Here is a 21,584-nt window from a genome sequence, read left to right on the forward strand (position 1 = left end):
GCTGTGTTGGGTCTTCGTTTCTGTGCGAGGGCTTTCTCTAGTTGTGGCAAGCGGGGGCCACTCTTCATCGCGGTGCGCAGGCCTCTCACTATCGCAGCCTCTCTTGTTGCGGAGCACGGGCTCCAGACGTGCAGGCTCAGTAATTATGGCTCACGTGCCCAGCCGCTCCGCGGCCTGTGGGATCTTCCCAGACCGGGGCTCGAACCCGTGTCCCCTGCATTGGCAGGCAGATTCTCAACCACTGCGCCACCAGGGAAGCCCAAGACTGCATATTGCATGATTCCATTTACATGAAATGCCTAGAAAAGGCAACTTCAGAGAAACAAAAAGCAGATCGGTGGTTGCCAGTGGCTGGAGGTGGGAATGGGAATTTACCACAAACACACACAAGGAGCATTTTGGGGTGATGGAAACATTTAAACCTGGACTGTGGTAACAGTTGCACAGCTTAGAAATTCATGAAAATCGCTGACTTCTCTACTTACTGAGGGTGAATCTCATGGTAGCTTCTCAAGCAAGAGAAAACAAAGCTTCCCCCAGTGCCTGCCCCAGCTGTACTTCCTACCCACATCTTCCCGATCACTCAACGATGGACACTCGGACCGCAGGCTGACCGTCCGCACCATCTGTATAGTCTCTCTCCACCACCAGTGAGGCTGGGCAGGCACCTGGGCGGGGGGGCCTCCCTGTGAAAAGCACACGCCTGCCGTGGACAGGGCCGCAGGCACGTAGCACAGCTCCCTCACAGCAGAGCTCTGCCCCACGAATCCAAATCCAGCACACCTCTCCCGGGCCACGGCGTGGCTCAAAGGCTTGGCTAACTAAAGGGAAAGGCCTCCGGTTCCTACAGCAAGGCTTCCGGTGAGAAACGCTGACATTCATCAAGTTCGGCTCCTTCCTACCTGTGCCGCGCACGCCCAGGGCAGATCGCTCAGGGGGAATGTAAGGGGCGCTGGGCTGGTTTACACAATTCCTGCTCTTCCTTTGGAAATATCATCAATACCCTCGGTTTCATTAGAGGATAAAATTAAAGAATAGAAAGCGTCACTGTGCAATGATCAAATACGTCTCTCATTCATGTGCACGTGGGTGAAAACCATCTCCTACGTGACACCAAAAAAATACAAAGAAGAAAAAACCCCAGAGTAGGCGTCAGAAGATGTAGATTTAAGCCTGGTCTGCATGTGGCTGACACTGGACCACTTGTTCAGAAGGACCACAAGCCAGCAGTCCTGACACAGAGGTGGTCATCTCATCACTTCTAAAAACCAGCTGACACTTGATGGAAAAGGTTTTTCTCCATAGCATTTCACTGATGGTCAAATCTAAGCTGAACTCTGTGGCCCTAAATTCTCGCAGCTCTGACATCCTACAATTCATTCCTACAAACTCCACATCTTCCTGGATTAGGGTTTCAGCCTCAACCCCCGTACCAGTTTCTACCTGCAGCAAGTGAGTCTTCACTATTTACTGCTTGTGCTGCTACTTCCCTGGAACCGTTAATTTAAAAAATCACTACATGAGGAACTTAAAACGTTTAGATAGCTTTTTAATGAAAATGAAGTTTTAATATATTAAGAAAGAAAGGATAATCCTCCAAAGTATCCCGCCAAAAGAACACTATATCATAACAGGCATATGGTAAAACCTAACACAGATGACCAACTCAGAACAGTAATTCCTTTTGACTACTATTTTGGGTAGATTCCTATTCTGAAAAGGAATCAAATTCAAAATGATCAAGATGAATAAATGTGCATTTGATGTAATTAATTTCATTCATACCTAGAAGAGAGCAGACATGACAGGCCACACCATTGCTATTTAAACTGTGGCCCGAGCACCTAAGCCTCTGGAACTACACCTCCATAGACGGACTTCAAGCTGTTCGTGCTCAGGCTACACCAGGTGAGTGTCTGCATGAACTAAGCTTTCCAGCCTCCTTCACGTAGCACTCAGGGGGTGCATTTGTGGGGGCCCAGCAGCCACCCACCCCTTCTTGGGCATATCTCCCTGGGTGAGTTCCCCTTCCTAAGGCAGAAGCCAGAAATCCAGTCCCCTATCCTCGCGCTGCCACAGCACGCGGACAAGGCAGGCTGTGCCCACCTGACACCTACAAAACCTCACCCCCAAGCGAAGCAGCCTGAGCAGGTGCCAGGACGGCGCTGAGAGAAGGGGAGCTGGGCATCGGGAGGCGACAGCGGCCCACCGGGAACTGCGAACCATGCCATCTCTCGGCCTCACGCGGGTGGATGAGAAGCTGCCTTACGTCCTTGAGCAAACTCCTTCTTCAAGGAGATCACTCACCCTAAGCGAGGGAACACTTGGAGCAGCAGGGAACTTGGGCTGTTGGCAACCAAAACGAGAAAAGAAACTGGACTTGTGAGCACGGCCCGTGAGAAGAGGCGCAAACACAAAGCAACTTTGAACTGTACTCTCCAACCTGCCCAGTGCATGTGTTAATGACCTCAGTTTCTAATGCTTCCCGGATACAAGAGGACTGATGAAATATTACCTACTACTGCGTTACCTTTACTCATTTCTGACAAGCTCGAGACCTGCAAACCTGAAAAACCAATCCTCGCCCAATTTAATTCAACATTTAACACAGTCTCGTCCCCTAAGAGTGAGAAACCAGAGAAAGGGATCAGTCGGGCTCCCCGGGGTCTGGTGTTTTCTCACTAAGCCAGAGCCCATTACTCTACCCCCTGGTCCCGCCTGCTGGCCCACCTTGCTCCCCTCTTCCGGGAAAGCTGCTGGTCCAGAAGGAGGTGACAGGACACCTTGTGCCGAGGCCAGCCTCTTGTGCACCCAAAGCCGCCGCAGTGACCGGCACTGCGTGCTTTTCACACAGGGCTGCTCAGAGGTTAAATATTTGTTGACATCCGACTGAATGACCCTCGAAGCACTTAGAGGTTGTTTTTCGACTCCTACGTACAACCATCCTCTAGAAATGGAGTGACCTTGGACATCACCAACTAGACCACCCCCTTCACACTCAAGGAACCTGCGGCGGACAGCCCACCAGGTCAGAGCTGGGCTGGGACGAAGGGCCCAGTGTCCCAATTTCCAGTCAACTCTTCTGTTGGCTCCCCTACCAAACAGCTGTGAAGCTACATTTCTTCCAATTTTTAAATCCTCTGAGCCTCCATGGTGAATTAAGTATTTTTTATTTTATTTGGCTGCTTTTCTGAAACCTTCTGGAATTATTCAAAGTATTCTCACTTTCACCAAGATGTAGTTATGAATATTACTTCTCTACAACAGGTACTGTTATTTCTTAAGACAATGCATTTCAATTACATGTCACCTAAAAGCAGTTAACAGAACAAGAGCTATTTCTTTTTTCAACTTGAGGACTCTCTGTTTTTAACAGATTAATTTGCTATATTGCACTTTATAGTTTTAGAACAATTTTGAATGTTTTATAAATGTTTCTGTTCTACAAAGAAAAGCACAGAAATCTGGAGATAACACAGACATATGGGGCGTAAATATATGACTGATTCACCAAGTACAATAGGAGCGGGGGGAGGGGTACAGTATGGTCAGGCAGAAAAACACATTTTCAGAGGCAAGCAGCCTCAGCTCAGATTCTACTCCCTACATTAAAAGTAAGAAAAAGTTATTCATTCATTCAACAGACAGTGGTAAGTGCCTTCTATCTGCCCGTCATTGTTCTGGGCCCTGAGGATAAAGACAGAACAAGATCCCTGCCTTCCTGAGGCTTCCACTCTGCCAGGCAGGCTGACGAAAGGGAGGGAGTGGTGGGTACAGAGGGCAGATGAACAGAACGGACAACAGGGCACTCAGTGGGGAGGAGGTGAGGGTATGGAGGAGCGAAGCCCACCAGAAAGCCGGAGGCAAGGCCCCAAGGGCCTGGCTGGAAGGGGTGGCCAGAAGGGCAGCGGGAGAGGACACCTCTGAGATGAGGGCAGGTACAGGGCTCTGATCTATCCTCCAGTTAAGGCTTGGATCTGAACAGGCAGGAGCAGGGAGGGGCTGTGAGGCAGCTACTCAGGTAAGCCAGGTAAGAGGGGATGAGGATGGTTCCACAAGACGGATAGTCCTAAGATTATCATCAGGAGTAAACTAGATTAAACTGATTCCACCATGGCTGACACATAGTAAGAGCTTAATAAATGTCAGCTAAATATCATCCCACTTTCCCAGGAAGTTACTGAACCTCTTCCGTCAGTTCCTGATCTGAAAAATAGGCGCAATGAAACGTCTATTGTGAGGACTGTGAGGAATGACGGATAGAAGCGAAGTCCTACCCACGTGTGCCTGTGTTTCACAAACAATACATGATATATCTGACAGATCACACATAAGTATGTATCAAAATAAATACTCTGCACACCACACGCCAGGGGATAAGAATCCCCACCTCAGATCCCTCTGGTCTCAGCATCCACAGCTCGAAGAGCCCTTCTTAACCCTCCAGGCCCCCCCCCTGGACCCCACCCGTCAGCCGACACCTCTGCTCGCTCCTCCCAGCCACCCTGCACAGCTCCGACCAGGCCTCTGTCCTCCGCCAGGGCCTCCCATCTCACTCCGGGGCTCCTCTTCCCCTCGCTGCCAGCCCTTCCTGGGCTCAGGAGAGCCCGCACAGCTGGCATCCCCACGGATGCCCTGACAGAGGCCACTCCAATAAGCAGCCTCCACGTTGGCTCAGTACGTGGGCGCCCCACCTGGCCGGGTCGCCCTGAGGCAAGGCTGGCTCCCAGGGGCAGAGACCTCTCCCGTCTCCCGCATCCGGCCGGGGAAGGCCCTCAGCCAAACCTGTCCACATCCACGCAGGGCAGGGGGACGTGATCAGGCAGAGCCGTGGGAACCAGCTCCCCCCAGGCCACCCCGCGGCTGGAGCGCAAGGGGTCTGGGGCCTTGTGCGTTTCATCCTGCTGATTCAACTACAGAGAAGGTTGATGGTTTGAAACTCCAAACCCGAAAAAAAAAAAACAAATAACCACAAGCAGTACAAACTGACATGCAGGGAAGATGTTTTACCATTTTACCAGGCAACTAGAAGCCAGTGCTGCTGCCCCAGTGGGGCTTAAGCCTACGGGGGCCCAAAGCAACACCACCCACCTCCCAGGAGGTGGGGGCAGCCGTCCTGGATGCAAAACTGGCATTTCCCTCCAGAGCTTTAAGACAAATGCAGCACGAATCAGGAGCCAAGTCTGCTGAGTCCTCTGAGTAGTACTAAATTTGGTGAATAAAGGTGCCAACTTCTAGTGAAGCTGATGATACTTCTAGAGACGAGTGAGTTTTTTTTAATAAAGAAAAACGCTATTTCCACATGCATCCTTCTGCAAGGATGCCCCACGGTGTGTTTAGCACCAGAAGCTAATAAGAAACTAGATCCTAAGTCCTACAGCACAATTCCCAAGTTTCCTGGACTGAGCACAAAATTATATTTTATTTTATGCCCTCCTTTCAAAGGGGCAGCATGTCTCTTAGAAATATTTTCGAAGTGCGTCAAGGCTCTCATGCACAGAAGTCCTGCCTCGCTCCGGGGGCTGAACTGCCCCTGCTCCTCCCTCCGGCCACCCCCTCTCACCGGCCCAAGGACTGTGCCCCTGCAACTGTCCCTGCCCAACGCACTAGAACTCTGTCCTTCTCCACTGGATCATCCCTGTCAGCCCAAAACACATGACAATCACTCTCACTTAAAAATCAAAAATAAAAACTCCCTTGAGTCCACAACCCTCCGGCTTCTGTCCCGTTACCCTGTCCTCCTCCAGAGGATCCTCCACACTCGATGCTCTCCACCCCTCCCTCCACACAGCCCTCCCCACTGCAAGGCCATCCGCCTCTTATCAAATCCAGGACCCTCCCCCTCTTGTGGACCCCTTGCCCAAAGCCCCCAGGCTCAGTCTGCACCCTCCTGCTCTTCTGTGTGGACACCCACAGCCCGGCCTACGGTTTCAAACATCAACAGTACACAGATGACCCCCAAATTTACATATCTGGCCCCAACCTCTCCTTGAACCAAAGTAAGCCCTCTTAAGCACCGTTAGTGAAGTACTATTTTAGGCCCTTTACATTAGCTCAGCTATCGACCCACCGACCCCAGAAGACCACGTGCTGCTCTTCCTCCTAATTTACGGGAGAGAAAACTGAAGCACAGGAGGATCAAAGCGCGCAAGCTCACACACCTGGTGCGCGTGGGACAGAGACCCACCCGTGGGCCCACCTCCCCACCTCGCAGCCTGGCCAGCCTGCTCCTCAGCCAACGACCTGGGGTTCGCTCTGGGCTGTTCCATCTTGCAGAGACTACTGGCAATCCCGATGGGCCGCCTGCAAAACACACCACAGTGCCTCAGTTCTAAGACCCGCGTTTTCCCACATCTTCACGACTCTGAAATCGGGCAGGAACTCTGAGTAATCACTCAAACTCAGCCGTCCCTCTAGGACGCATGACTGACAGGGCAATGTGACCCATCAGCAGGTCAGTCCACAAATCCTTTAAGGACCGGAAACCTCTCCTTAACACCTGCCGGTAGGATCAAGAAAGCATCCAAACTCGCGGATCATATATCCGCAGCTTGGACGCGTCCCAGAGACAGCAGTGGTGCAGTCGTGAGAAATGCCACCTCGGCAAGAGACGGTGACAGTACAGCGGACCATGCCATGGGGCTGATTTGGAGGAACCAAATTCTAAAGGGGAAGACATTTTATAATTACTTTATTTCACTGACATCTTCCTTTTTCATGAAAGCACAAGACTGGCATGATTTTAAAAGTCTATGCTTAAAGTCTAAGAGCTCTTTCAATAAATGACACCTAAGTGAGAGGAAAGCATTGTGTCACAGGCAAACTGGCAACATTTTCCTGTTAACATAATGCCGCAACTTACAAACGAAGCCGGATTTGATCTCCCCACCCCTGCCCTGGTGCCAGGCCCCAGCGGATCACCGTGGGCCCCCGATGCTCCCCTCCTGCGTAGGGCAGGGGAGGGGGAGAGTCCCTGCGGCGCGGACACTCAGGGCAGTACTCCCTCTGCCACTTATCTGTGGCCTCTCTGCACCTAGCTTTACCCACATGTAAGGCAGGAGACTAAGAGTCATGCTTGCCTTATAGACAGTCATGAGATTTTAATTAATATATGTGAAGCGCTTAAATGGCCTGGCACACCACAAGCTCCCGATAAACAGTAGCTGCGTAACAGCTGGAGTGATGCTTCTCAAAGAGGAATCAGATCATGTCATTCTGTTGTCCAAAACTCTAAAGTCAACCAGGAAGGCAGGCAGGCAGGTAGGCAGCCCTAGTAAGGCTGAGATCACCATCTAAGTTCCATACCCCAGCAGGGTGCTCCCACAAGCTGCAGCCCTCCAGCCTCTGGGCTCACTCCCTGCCACCCTCCCTCCCTCCCCTAGGCCACACTGGGCTCCGGCCTATTATCAGCCCAGGACAGGAAGCTTGGACCCTGGGCCTGAGGCTGTGACTCCAGAGTTCCCTGTGCCAGCACCCAGTCAGGTGGCGCCCAGCTCCCTCAGACCTCCCGACCTGCTAGATTGATTTGCCCCTCTTGGGACTTAGGACTTTTTTTTAATTTTTATTTTATATTGGAGTATAGATGAGTACAGCAAAGTGATTCATTCATACATATACATATATCTATTCTTTTTTAGATTCTTTTCCCATACAGGTTATTGCAGAATATTGAGTAGAGTTCCCTGTGCTATACAGTAGGTCCTTGTTGGTTATATATTTTATACATAGTAGTGTGTATACATTAATCCCCAAATCCTAATTTATCCCTCCCCACCACCTTTCCCCTTCAGTATCCATTAGTTTGTTTTCTATGTCTATGGGTCTATTTCTGTTTTGGAAATAAGCTCATTTGTATTTTTTTTTTTTTTTTTGGATTCCACATACAAGCAATATCGTATGATATTTGTCTTTCTTTGACTTACTTCACTTAGTGTGATAATCTCTAGGTCCATCCATGTTGCTGCAAATGGCATTATTTCATTCTTTTTATGGCTGAGTAGTATTCCATTGTGTATATGTACCACATCTACTTTATCCATTCATCTGTCGATGGACATTGGGGTACATCTATCTTTTCAAATTATGGTTTTCTCTGGCCAGCACTTAGGACTTTAGCTGGGGTTTATGATCCTCATCTCCCCCATAATGTGAACCCCCAGAGGGTAGGAACTACCCTTGCTGTGTTCACTCCCATCTCCAGCACCTAGAACAGTACCTGGCACATGGTAAATACCAATACCTGTGGGGCGACCACATGAGTGAAACAAGTCTGCCCTAGATGCAAGCAGTGTCACTGCACTTCCCATAAAAATACCAGGCCCCTCCGAGCTACTTCCCCTCCGAGCTACTTCCCCCCCAATCTCTGCCCCGTCTTCACATTTTAAATCCACCACAAAGACAAACTGAAAACCAAAGTCGTTTTTTGGCACACTCCTAGAACACTGTACACACATACAGGAGGAGAGCAGCCGGCAGTACTAATGAGACCACGAAAAAAATGTGATAATTTGGTACTAATGGCCTGGGACCAACTGTTGTCAAGCAAGGCAGCAAGGCCAGGGGAATACCTCGGTCCACACTCCAAACAAAGCGTAACTCCAAAGAAAGGCACTCGAGGAACAAGGACATCGTAATGACTTTAACGTACAATTTTTAAACGGAAGTCTCACTGTTTGCCTTTCCTACCTCACGTATTATGAACATACTTTCTAAAAGTTTTTTTGTTTTGTTTTGTTTTTAAACAGCAGCATTTCTATCACACCAAATTGTAGGTTTGGAAATCTGTGGTTTAGAAAATTGACACAAAAAAATCAAGTTTTCCAATAAAACGGGACCTCTTTAAGCTCTTCAGTTTCATACTGAGATTGACTCTTTTTTTTTTTTTTTTTTTTGGCGCACCACGCAGCTTATAGGATCTTAGTTCCCGAACCAGGGATCGAACCCAGGGCCCCGGTAGTGAAAGCACCAAGTCCCAACCACTGGACCACCAGGGAATACCCCTGACAATTTTTCTTAAACAAGTTTTTTATAAGCTGGTAAATGTATAACTTCACCTATTAATCTCCAAAATGTACTTTCTAACTATCTCCAACCTATTTAAATAAATTCCTTGGTACTAAGTACTTACATAGCTCAGCAGAGCATTCAAGAGAATAAAACCCAGCACTTAAATAAAGCTTACAGCTAATGAATTTTGATGATTAATAAAAAATGATTAGTGGGTTTTGCTTGCACCCATGTATAAAAAAATATTCACTGCAGCACTGTTTCTTACAGCAAATATTAAAAACTATATTAAAACACATATATAACAGTGTATATATTTTGCTACTGCTGGGACAATATAGTCAACTGGTCACAGCGGTTACAGGGAACTGATCAGCTAGGGATGGAGTGAAACGAGGTTTTCTTATGTGTTTGTACCTTTTGAGTGTACAGTGTGCACGCTTATACTTTCAAATCTATAAATAAAAATTTCAGTGGTATACATTTTTAAATTTTATAACTGAAAGTATAAATTTTATTTTTGAAATGTAATGCTATAACAGTGTTTAATAAAACAAACTGCCAGCTTTTGAACTTTTTGGACCTCTGCCTAATTTGTTCAGCGCTGTATCCCAGGAGCCAAAAACAGGGAGGGCCCAGCACAGCACGACATGGGTTCAGTACTTGCCAGATGAATTAGTTTGCTTTGTTCATTCACCAGACAAATATAAATTTTAAAAATTTTTTCTTATTCCAATCTAAAAGCAGTTGAAATGCTTTTAAGACATGTAAGTTCACAGAGGACTAAAGTAGCCTACAAGCCAAGAAGTTTTTTGTGGAGGCTGTTATTCGCTAATTATCCTCTCTTCACCTCCCAGGACTGACCTCATGAGCACGCAGCATCTCGAGATACATGTGTCATCAATTTCTCAGAGCTGGACCAATTTTCTTTTCACCACTGCCCCCTGCAGAAAGGCCTTTTTTTTTTTTTTTTTTCCAACTACAGCTTCAAATTCTGTTGAAGGTGTAGCTGGATATATTCAGTCCCAGGGACCCTCAGACATCAAACGGGGCACTGCTCACAGACAATGCTTTCCTTGCAGAGCCCGAGTGAGTCCCTGCCTTCACCTGGGCAGGGCAGGGTCGCCAGACAGCTCAGTGAGTCTCAGCGATACTTAGGAGCCCTGCTGGGGGTGACCCTGCGGAGGGGACCCTGTCCCTGGAGGGACCCTGCAAGGAGGGCAGCTAACTGTCACACCCAGGAGGAAGGGTACCAGCCAACCTCTGCATTTTCCTTCTCCCCTTCCCCTCAGGGAAACCCGCAGCAAAAAGGTAAAAGAATCTCAGCCTCAAAGAAAAGCTGGCAATCGAAAGACACTGCCCAGGACTGCTCTTACCACAGCCCAGTGTTTTCGGAAAATGCAGCTCTAGATGGCACCTTTCAGAGGAATAAAACATACGGCAAATTTAAGAGAGAACAAAGAGGATTAATTAAATATTTCTAATCTCAAAACTTACTGATCATCAGTTGATTAGGGCACTAAGAGTAGAGAAGCAAGTCTGACACCAAGCCACTTTTCCTTATACTTCGAGGGCTGAAAGCTAACCACTACCAGAAAGTAACCTTATCAGAAGTAACAACCCAAACCAGCCGGCCAAAAATACGAAGCGCGAACCAAACACGGCGCTGCGGGTCTCCGACATATAAATAGGAATTCGAACATATTTTAGGTTCCCCAGCTTGTCAACTGGGACTCCAACCCGTTTTAGCGCCCACAGCCCACTCTGACACCTTCCTCCAGACCCATTCACTACCCGGTAATTTTCCTACCGCAGATCTGAACACGTCAGAATTCACCTCGAGCCCCCAGTCGCCCCAGACTGTTCCGGATCGCTCCAGACGGCCGGCACCCGCGGGAACTTCCCCGCCCCGGGACGCCCGCGGCGAAGAGCATCCCACGCGGACACTGCGCCCTCGGGAAGGGACGCGGGGCCGTGCCTGGCGCAGCCTCACCGTGGGCGCAGCCTCCCCCCGGGGGTGCACTCTCCGCAGAGGAGGGCACCCCGCGCGGACACGGTGCCCTCCCGAAGGGGGCGGGGGCGGGGGGGCCGTCCCGGGGGCAGCCTCGTGCCGGGGCGCAGCCTTCCCTCCCTAGGGCGCAGCGCATCCGGAGCAGAAGCGGCACTCCCGGGGAGGGGACAGGGCTGTCCCCAGCGCAGGCTCCCCTGCCGGGGGCGCAGCCTCATCCCGAGGGGCAGTGTCCCCTCCCGGGGCGCAGCCTCCCCTTCATCCCCGGACTCCCCGTACGCGCCCCGGGGCGCAGCTTCATCCCGGGGCGCAGCCTCGCTCTCCCGCGGCGCAGAGCATCCCGCGCAGATGCGGCGCCCGGGGAGCAGACGCGGGGCCGTCCCGGGCGCAACCGCCCCTCGCCAGGCGGCCCGCAGCCCCTCCGGACAGCCCCTCCGGACAGCGCTCCGCGCAGCACTGGTCCCGCTCGAGCCGCGCGCCCGGCGCGGCCTCACCACCTGCCCGGCGGCGCTTACATAAACGCGGCCACGGCGCTGCGCAGCGCTGCCCCGCGCTGCTGGGCGGCGTGGTCGGGCCGCGGTGTCAGAGCCTCGCCGCCCCCGCCGCCCCCGCCGCGCCGCCTCACCTCAGCCGCGGGCCGCTCCGCGCCGCGCCGCACCGAGACTCGGACCGCGAGTCTGCGGAGCTTCGCTCGGCCGCCCGGGGCTGCGGCGCGCTGGCCGTGGCCTGGCGCGGCCCCGAGCGCGCCCCCGAGCGCGGCCCCGAGCGCGGCCCGACCGGCCGCCGCCTCAGCCACCGCCTCAGCCTCCACCCTCCGCCCTCGGTGTCGGCTCCGCCCTCCCCGCACCCCCCGCCGCCGGCCGCGCGCACGCCGGGGAGCGACGCCGCGACGCAACACGGGCGCGCGCGCGCACGCTGCGCCGGGCTCCTTCTACGGCCCGCGGGGGACGGGGAGCGGGGATGGGGAGCGGGGACGGGGAGCAGGGACGGGGACGGGGTGTGGGGACGGGGAGTCGGGGCGCAGAGAGCGATAGGGCAGGGGGGGTACCCGGCGGGGACCGCCCACGAGACCCCCGCCCGCCGCCTGCTGCGTGGGGCCCGCACAGTCCCCGCGCTGGAGGGCGCGCCGGGAGCGGGACGCGAAGGTGCGTCCGGCCTGTGCGGGGCCAGCTCGGGGCGTGTTGGGAGGAGAGGGTGGGGTCACGCCCCCCAGGCCCCGAGGGGCGCCCTGGGTGAGAGCAGAAGCGAGTCCAGATGACCGGTTACGGTGGTGGCGGGTCGGTGGGTTTGGTGGTGCAAGCATTCAAAGCCTCTTGCAGCTGTGCAGTAAGCGGTCTCCTCTGTCTGTATTCACTGGCTCTTCAGCGGTTGCACCGAGAACATCTACACACAGGATGATAAGCGTCTGTGGAAATGCAACATCGAAGACCAGAAAAAGCAACTCGAGGCTGCAGTTCTACTCAGGACAGAAAATGGTTGGATAGGGAAAACTAGTTCTTGAATGCAGTTGGGGCTCTGGTGGTCCACCAGCGGGACTCAAGGGCGCAGATAGGGGTGACGGGCAGGCCCGGGGGCTCCACCTGCTCAGGGCCGGTGCCCGGAGACTGCTCTCCAAGGTCAAGTGTGGCTGCCGCCCTTCTCAGCTGTGGGGCCTGAGGCCGTCTCTCTGGACCGTTGCCTGTTTGCTCCAGTTTAAAATGGGGAAGAGAAGTCAAATACAGGGGAAGACCCCAGCCCAGCACTCCTTAATTGTTAGCTACTGCTGTTATTCCCAGAGTCATCGGACAGAATTGAGCATCCCTGAGAGTTCAGTGGCCTGGAGCATAAATAAACCACAGGGGAAAGTGCTGCAGCCGGCCAGTTACCTGCTTCAGGTTGCTATCTGATGGAAAGGAAAAACCTGCCTTTGGGGCCTGCCAGCTACCAGGCAAGCCCAGTGCCCTCCCTGAGGGCTAAATGCCAGTACAGGGTCCAAAGGGGGGGCTTGTTGACAACACGGAAAAATCAAAGACTCCTGGGATGCCTTCTAGGGATTCATCCTATTTTTGTTAATAAACAAAAAGTGCATGAGAACTTTATTTCTGTGTAGCAAACCACCCCAAAACTAAGTGGCTTGAAGTAATCGTTTATTTGCTCATGATCCAGAAGGCCAGCAGCTGGGACGGCTCAACTCTGCTAACGGGGTGTGGCCCATATTAGCTGGGACTGGCAGGGGCCACTCCCACGGGCTGTGGCCAGGGCTGCTGCTTGTGCTGGCGTGGCTCAGTCAGCAGCAAGAGGGAAGGCAAAGCTCGGCGCACGGGGATTTTCCAGCCTCTGAACCGTGTTTGTTTACTAATGTCCTGTGGGCCAAAGCAAGGCAGAGGGCCCAGCCCTGAGTCGGTGGAGAGGCCTTGGCCCAGCCCGGTGACCTGCAGGGAAACACATGCCTGCCCTCCAGTTGGAGTGGGCTGTGTGAATCTCAGCAGCAGTGGAGAGAGCAGTGCCGCCATGACCATGGCCTTCACGCTGCTCCAGGTGGCTGGCTGGCTGGCCTCTTGGCAGCTTTGGAGATGTCCAGGAGCCTGGGATTGCCCCTGGCTCTTGTACTTCACCTCCTCAGATGCCATCATCTCCAGGGACAGGTTTATCGTGGAGTTCTCCCTGACCACTCCTCTGTGCGCCACAGGAATGGCTCACAGAGCGTGCCTCTTCATACTGATGCGCGAGCGATTTCCAGGCACCCGGGGCCGAGACGTGGGATGTACCAGACAGGGAGGGTCATGGAGGTACCTGAGAGCTCAAGGTCCTTGATGCGGGATCCTGCAGCCTACTGAGGAAAGCCCATCCTTCCCCCTGTTCACCATCAGTGTCAGACCCGTGGACGCCCAGAAGGGGCCCCGGGGCTCCACAGAGGTGCTGGCAGCTGTGAGCACACGGTCTTCAGTGCAAGGAGCAGCAGCCAGGCCTGAGCCCCCGCCCCGCCCCCCAGACCCCGTTCTGTTGTTTACCTCACTCGTGCAAACTGTGAAAATGAAATAGCGCTTCGGTGTCCAGGAAAAGATGATGCCCTAAAGCTCACGTGTAGGGATCTAGCTGGTCCCCTCTCTGCCCCAGGGATGGGGAGATAGAATCTACATGAGTGTGTGGAACTTCACCTGCTGGGAGCCCTGGCCACACAGCACCGATCCACCTCTCCCCTTTTTCCTGCAGCTGAACCAGATGGCATGACCACGTGGCTGTAGCCCATGGGCAGAAGGAGGACTTACGACAGGCACTGCGTCCGGGACAGAATGGTGCAGGAGGACGTGTAATGGTCTGAGGACAAAGACCTCGCGCACTCAGGAGCGGGGGTGTGAACTGCTTTCAGCCTGTAGCTCCGGCCGTTCGGGAATGGCTGGACGGAGGGGTGAGGTGCCCAGCCCGACGGCCGAGGAGCCGCTCTGTGCGCGTTCACACCCTGGCTCTCAGGAAGGCCTTACATGGGCGGACGTGCCCAAGGCTTGCAGGTGTAGATCCACTCTTTTGTCCAACAACCCAGCGGAGTGTGGCAGCCATGCAGCCCTGAGCAGGGGCAGGCGTCCCGGCCTGGCTCTCTGGCCCTCCGTTCCAGGCCTGGCGAGCTGCCGCTTCTGCTCACACGGGGTGACCCGGCCCAAGTGGTCCCACCCCTTCCCCTGCCGGCCACGCACAGTCCTGGCCGGTCCTGCTGAGACTGCTCCCAGGCCACAGTCATGGTTAACTCAGGCCTATGACGGTACCCCGCGGAGTGTGGATTTCAGTCATTTAATCCTGAGGAGGGACTACCTTCTTCTTGTTCTTCTGGAGCCCCTTTCACTGTAGTCCCTGTGTGCAACCAAAAATGTGTCTGAAAAAGGAATGTGTAGTTCTCTGTTTTCCTTCATTCTGCCCAGTCTGTTTGAGAGGGGACTGGAACTTTTAGATTATCGTCTAGAAGTCGGTTATTGACTTCTTGGTGTCTACAACAGTCAGGAAGCTACACCTGCTGGTGAGTGGTAACGAGTATACTGTGATACATTTATCTGAGACATAGTTTTGCCCTGTGTTTTTAAAAGACATGAAACCGGAGTGATAGAAACCAGATGCGACTAAACCTTCAGCCATTTGCTCCTGGGAGCGGACTCCTGGCTTGGGCTCTGCTCAGCTCGGGACAAGTCTCCTCCTCCGGGTCTCCCAGACCCCACAGTGAAGCCCCCAGTCAGGAGATGGGCCCGGAGCAGCCCCGTTTGTGCCCGGGAACACGCACCCACCTCCACTCCCAGCTCCAGGACTGAGGGGGAGTTCTGACTCAGGGGGATTTCGCTGGGAACCCGGGGCCGGCACTGACTGGGCCTGAAGCCCCTCTGTGCGCCTTGGACCTGAAATGTGTAAACCCAGAGGCGGTCAGCACGGTCTTCATCGCCGGCCTTGTATACTTACCGGGAAGCCAGCCTGAAGTGAGAGCTGTGGCGCGTCAGGCAGAGCCAGGACACTGAGAACCTTCTGATGGCTTTTTAATGCCTCAGGCGGTGTGGCCTGTGCGTGGGCGAGCACACGATTAAGACGATGAACTTGCTTTGGAGTTGTTCATAGTCCGGAGTTGAGGGGGGGAGGGGCAGGGCGTGGATAACTGGGGGCCAACCTGGTGTGAGGAGCACAGGCTGGGGTCGGACGGGGTTCACACCCGCTCTGCCCCTCGTTAGCGTGTGGCTGGGATGTCGTCTGGCCTCTCTGAGCCTCTTCTTCATCCATAAAAGGAGAGCGTGACACCCACGTCCCAGGCCCGCCCAACGCCCCAGTATGGAGAGGCTCAAGGTCGAGAGCGTGGGCGCTGCGTGCAGACGTGTGTGCGTCCGAGGAGCTGCAGCTCGCCGCACTTGGGAGCGATCACAGCAAGGTTCCCCGTGCAGACGGGCCTTCGGGCTGAGCCGTTGAGGATGAGGAGGCCTTGGCGGGGAGGGCGCCCCGGCGGAAGGGGGTTCTCTTTCAGCATGCGATCAGGGGAGTCATCCTGATTGCGGCCCCGTGGAGGCTCTGCCCTCCCCAAACCGCCAGCAAAATGGGATGTGCCAAGTGGTCAAAGCAGAGGCTGCAAACCACAGCTGGGAGGCGCGGCCTGTGGCCTGTGTCTGTACCGTCCACAAGCCCCGGCTGAGTTGAACATTCATAAAGCGTTGGGGAAAGGAATAGGCAACAGACACAGGCAGGCGCAGCCTGTGGCCTGTGTCTGTACCGTCCACAAGCCCAGGCTGAGTTGAACATTCATAAAGCGTTGGGGAAAGGAATAGGCGACAGACACACTTGTGGCCCGAAAAAGCCTGAACTAGTTACCATCTGGCTTTTTAAAGAAAAAGCGTGCCACCCCTGGATTAAGCCAAGTAGGGACTCCCCCTGATCTGGGAGCTAGACCGGGTCCATCAGAGCACAGAAACCGCCTGGGGAGAAAGGAGATGCGAACCCAAATCAGGGCCCCGTTAGGAAGGGGAAGGGTGGCTTGTAAGACACCCAGTGGTGTCTGCTCTAAAGCCAGTGCCTGTACCCAGGTGAATTCTGGCAGCTTAGGTCAGCAGGTAACAGTGGGAGTAGAAAGAGTTCAGACATGTTTGGAAATGCACTTGGTATGTTTGGTGCAAAATGTTTGGTGGGAAGTTGGGGTAAAGGGTGTGAACAGGGAAGGATCACATCTCGCACCCAGGATTCTGGCCTGTGTGTATTGGAGTGGGTCACCTGGGTGATGGTGCTTTGTGCTGAGATGGGGAGACTGAAGGAAGTGCCTGGGAAGAGCCAGAGGTCCTCTTGGCTGTGCTGAGTTTGCAGTCCCGAGAAGATGTCCAGGTGGATGTCTGTGTTCAGAAGATATAAAAGATTAGGGTCCAGAGAAGAGGACTACGCTGGGGACACACAACCGGGAGCCTGGAAGGTGGAAGCAATCGCCCAGGGAGAGAGGAGAGGGAAGAGAACCTGGGCCAGACCTGAAGAGCTTCAGCCGTCAGCGTGGGATACGGGGGAGCAGGGGGCGCTGAGAACCCAGAGAGGGGAAGCCCAACAGGGTCGGTGCTTCAAGAAGAAAAGATAGGTTGGCAAAATGATGAGTCCAAATAAAGCAAGGATGGAAAACCTATTGAAGGTCATGGTGACTTTGAAAACTTCAGTGGAGTGTTGGGGACAGAACTCACTAGAAAGAGGGAACACTCCTCCCATATGAGGCTCGTCTAACCTTGACCTCAAAACCTGAAAAGGATGACTGAGGGGGAAAATGTATGAACCACCCTCACTCATAAACAAAGCCTAAGCAAGTTATCATAGCATCCTAAACAGAACACTTAGCAAACCAAAATACAGTAATATGTAAAACGAGAACAACGACATCATGACCAACTTGGGTTTACCCAAGAATGGAACTGATTTAACACTTAAAAATCTATTACTGTAAATCACTGCATCAAGACAACAGAGGAGAACCCCCGTATGATCACCACAACAGGTGTAGAAAAGGCACTTAATAAAGCCCAGCGTCACTCATGCTGAGAGAAACAAACTCTTAGAAAAGTAGGACCAGAAGGGAACTTCCTTAATCTGATAAAGGAACCTACAGACACCTGAAACAAACCAGTGGTGAAGTGTGAGGAGCTTTCTCTCTAAACCAGGGACAAAGCAAGGATGATGGTTCTGTCCACTGCTGTTCAGCATTATAACGGCGCATAAACAACAGAGGGAGACATGGCCGTGGAATGAAATGGATAAAGAAAGAAAACAGTCACAGGTAATATGATTGCATATGCAGAAAAGTAAAAATAATCTAAATTATTATATTTAATAAAATCCAGCAAGATTATTGGATTTAGAATCAACACACACCCCAAAAAAGTTTCTGTACATCAGCAATGAGCAACCTATAATTTAGAAAAATGATCCTGTTTGTAATAGCAACAAAAGTATGAATTACAAATAAAGCTAACAAAAGAAATATATGATCTGCAAGGAGAAAAAATGTTTTAAAAAATTATTGGAAGAGCAAGTGAATGTAGAGAGATTTTAATACATAAGGAGATCTCAGTATCATAAAAATGTCTCTTCTCCCCAAATCACCTATAGAGTCAATGGAATTCTGATAAATATCCCAACATGGATCTTCATGCACCTGGGCTGATTCTAAAGTATGTAACACGAAGGCAAAGGATCCAGAATAGCCAAGACACCCTAAAGAAGAAGGCAGAGGGTTTGCACCAGCAAATATCAAGATGTACTAATAAGTTATAATAAATCAAGCCACGTTATTGGCCCACAGATGGACAAATTGACCACTGAAACAAAATAGAAAGTCCAGAAACAAACCCACACATATTTTGACATATGACTGAAGAGGCATTGCAGATCAGTGGGAAAGGCAGTGACTTCAATAAATGATGCTTGGACATTTGTTCGTCCATTTGGGTAATAATTGGAATTAGGTATGTACCTTACACCTTACCCAAAACTCAGTTCCAGACAGATTAAGGAAAATAAAACTTTTAAACTTCTAAAATATAGGCAAATGTCTTTATGACCTCGAAGAAGGAAGAATTTTGTAAGGTACAAAAAGGGCTAACCATAAAAGGTAAGATTGATCAATTTGATCATACTAAAGAATGTCTGCTCATCAAAAGATGCAATGAAGTAAACAGACATACAGCAAGTAGGGAGAAAATGTTTGCAACTATCGGAGGATTTGTATCCAGGACATATAAAGAACTAAATGTCCAATAAGCAAAGGCACACAACGTAATTAAAAATGGACAAAAGATGTGAACAGATGCGAACAGAAGAGGAAATGTGTGGCCAAAAAGCACATAAAAAGATGCTCAGCCTCATCAGTAACACGGAAATGCAGGTTCCAGTCAAAATAGTACACGTTTAGAGCCACCATATTGACAAACATTTAAAAGGCTAACAACAAATATCAAGTGTTGGAGAGGACGTGGATCACCAGAATTCTGGACCATTGCTAGTGAGAGGATAATTTGCAATCATTTTGGAAAACACTTGTCTCATAAAACTGAATATTTGTGTACCCCACTAGCCAACGACCTGATTCCTAAGTGTGCACCAGAAAGAATCCTTCCACGCGTGGTCAGGAGACAGGCAGCAGGCCGTGTTCACGATAGCCAACCGTCCATTTCCTGGGGAAGGTGAGCTGCACTGGGGTTGATCCACACGTGGAACGCACGTGGTGAAGTGGTCGTGCAGCCGTTCAGTGATCAGCGACAGCAGCACCCAACATGGGCAAATCTTGGAAATTAAACGCTGGCTGAAAAGCACGCCATTTTATAGAGCCTAAAAACGAGGAAAACTAAGCATCCGAGGGCTTAGGCATGCATACACGTGCAACGTGTGTGTGTGTAGTGTTGTGTATACACATATAACTTACGCGTACACGTGTGTGTGTGTACACACATACATGTGCACACATGATACATTGACTAGCAAGAGCATGCACAAAGCCTCCAGCAAGCAGCAAGATGACAGGGAGTAGGTTAGGGGAAGAGCACGTGGATGGGGGCTCCTGGAAGTAGGCTTGGTCTTGGGTCGCGTGGTGGATGAGAGGTCAGATACGATGCTTTGTAACTTATGTATGTGCTGCATACAACCTTTTGGTAAATCAAAGAGCATATTAAGAATATTCTAAGACATGGAAGCAACCTAAATGTCCATCGACAGATGAATGGATAAAGAAGATGTGGTATATTTATACAATGGAATATTAGCCATAGAAAAGAATGAAATAATGCCATTTGCAGCAACATGGGTGAACCTAGAGATTATCATACTAAGTGAAGTAAGTCAGACGGAGAAAGACAAATATGTGATATCACTTATGTGTGGAATCTAAGAAAAAGATACAAATGAATTTATTTACAAAACGGAAAGAGACCCACAGACATAGAAAACAAATTTATGGTTACCGAAGGGGAAGGGGTGGGAGGGATAAAGTAGGAGTCTGAGATTAACATATACACACTATTATATATAAAATAGATAACTGACAAGGACCTACTGTATAGCACAGGGAATTCTACTCAGTATCTTTTAATAACCTATAAGGGAAAAGAATCTGAAAAAGAATCTATGTAGAAAGACACATATATATGTATATATAACTGAATCACTGTGCTGTACACATGAAACTAACACAACATTGTAAATCAACTCTACTTCAATTTTTTTAAAAAGTTTTAAGAATGTTTTAAACTGTAAATTTTAAAAGAAGAACAGAGTGATAAAACACTTTGGAAAACGACTTGGAATTTTCATGCAAAGAGATGTAGGTCCCCTAAGAATCTTCAGTCCCTCTCCTAAGCACACTCTCTAAAGAAGCTTGCACCTGTTTCCCAGAAGACATGTCGCAGCAGTGCTTGTAATATCAAAACCGTGGCAGACGTGACACGCTCTCCACGAAGGTTGGGCTTGGGTGAGAATCCCCTAGGACGGCGCGTGGGAAGATGTGGTTCTCCATGGTGAGATCGGGGCAGTAACACCACACGTGATTGTGAGGATTAAATGTGACAAACTACTTTGTAAATGCGAAGGGACCATAAACATTAGGGATTAGTATTGCCAAACACCTCAAATTCTTTGTGGGACAAGATGGGTATGAACAAATACATAATTCAAACAAAATTAGCACCTGCACCCACTTCTTTTGCATGCTAGTAGGTCATTTGGGGTTTTTTTGTTATTGTTGTTGTTGTTTAGAAATCAGATGCAAAAACAGTATGGCTCCTGGTACAACGATTCTAAAATAATGGGCTAGTACCAGTAAAGGAGCTTTTCTTTTTTTCTTTCTTGCTGAGTTATCTCTTAATTATTATGTCAGCTGAAAGGCAATTGAGAACCGAAGCCGAGCAAGGGGGTGAGGAGGTAGGGGGCCGTGGGAGGGACCCACGCTCCCTCCTCCCTTCCTCTGGGGCCCTTCTAGGGATGGCTGGAGGCTGAGCCTGTGCCTGAGGAAGGTTTGGTTAATGACAGCTTAGATGGCTCGTGTGGTTATTTAAAGCCTTCTCTCCGGGGGATTTCAACTACCATAGAGTCAGTTCTTGTAGTTTACAGTTTTAAACTTGAATGCTAGGGGCTCCAGCCAACTGTCACACAAGTTACTTGGGAATGCAGCGGCTGTGAATGGCACCACGAAAAGGGACCATCACATGTGTATTTCTAAACGTTTTCGTTGCGCGATAATACAGTACAGAAAAATACCTATATTACTAGTGTGCAGCTTGATGAATTAACCCAAAGAGGACGCTCTGTGAAACCTGCGCCCAAGGCAAGAACTAGACCCTGGCCACCACCCAGAGTCCCCTTCAAGCTCCCAAAGTAACCTCTGCCCTGACATCTAGCACCATAGGCTGGCTATGCCTGTTGTTTACTTGGCATGAGTGAAATCATACAGCACAAACTCATACAGCAAGGGTCTTGCTTCTTCTGCTGGATGCCACATTTGGGAGCGCCGTCATGCTGTACCTGAACATAGTAGTCTGGAGTATTATCATTCCACGATATATTTATTCATTCTACTGTTGATGGAGTTTTGGGTTGTTTCCTATTTTTTGCTCTA

The 21,584-nt window shown here is 50.8% G+C and overlaps 1 protein-coding gene across 9 annotated transcripts in view; it reads right to left on the bottom strand.

Annotated features, from left to right (window-relative positions):
- Positions 1-11,846, bottom strand: part of ADARB1 (adenosine deaminase RNA specific B1) — a 117,029-nt gene extending 105,183 nt beyond the window's left edge. For 4 of the 9 annotated variants that reach the window (XR_014245131.1, XM_082393755.1, XM_082393756.1 and 1 more), the window contains exon 1: positions 11,640-11,845. The gene's annotated coding sequence lies outside the window, so the exon portion shown is untranslated. Of the gene's footprint in view, positions 1-11,639 lie in introns of all 9 variants that reach the window. The other 5 variants (XM_082393753.1, XM_082393748.1, XM_082393751.1 and 2 more) reach the window with 2 other exon arrangements.
- Positions 11,847-21,584: the final 9,738 nt, after the last annotated feature.

The sequence above is a fragment of the Balaenoptera borealis genome, assembly GCF_965194805.1.
Source record: "Balaenoptera borealis genome assembly, chromosome: 5".
NCBI lineage: Eukaryota > Metazoa > Chordata > Mammalia > Artiodactyla > Balaenopteridae > Balaenoptera > Balaenoptera borealis.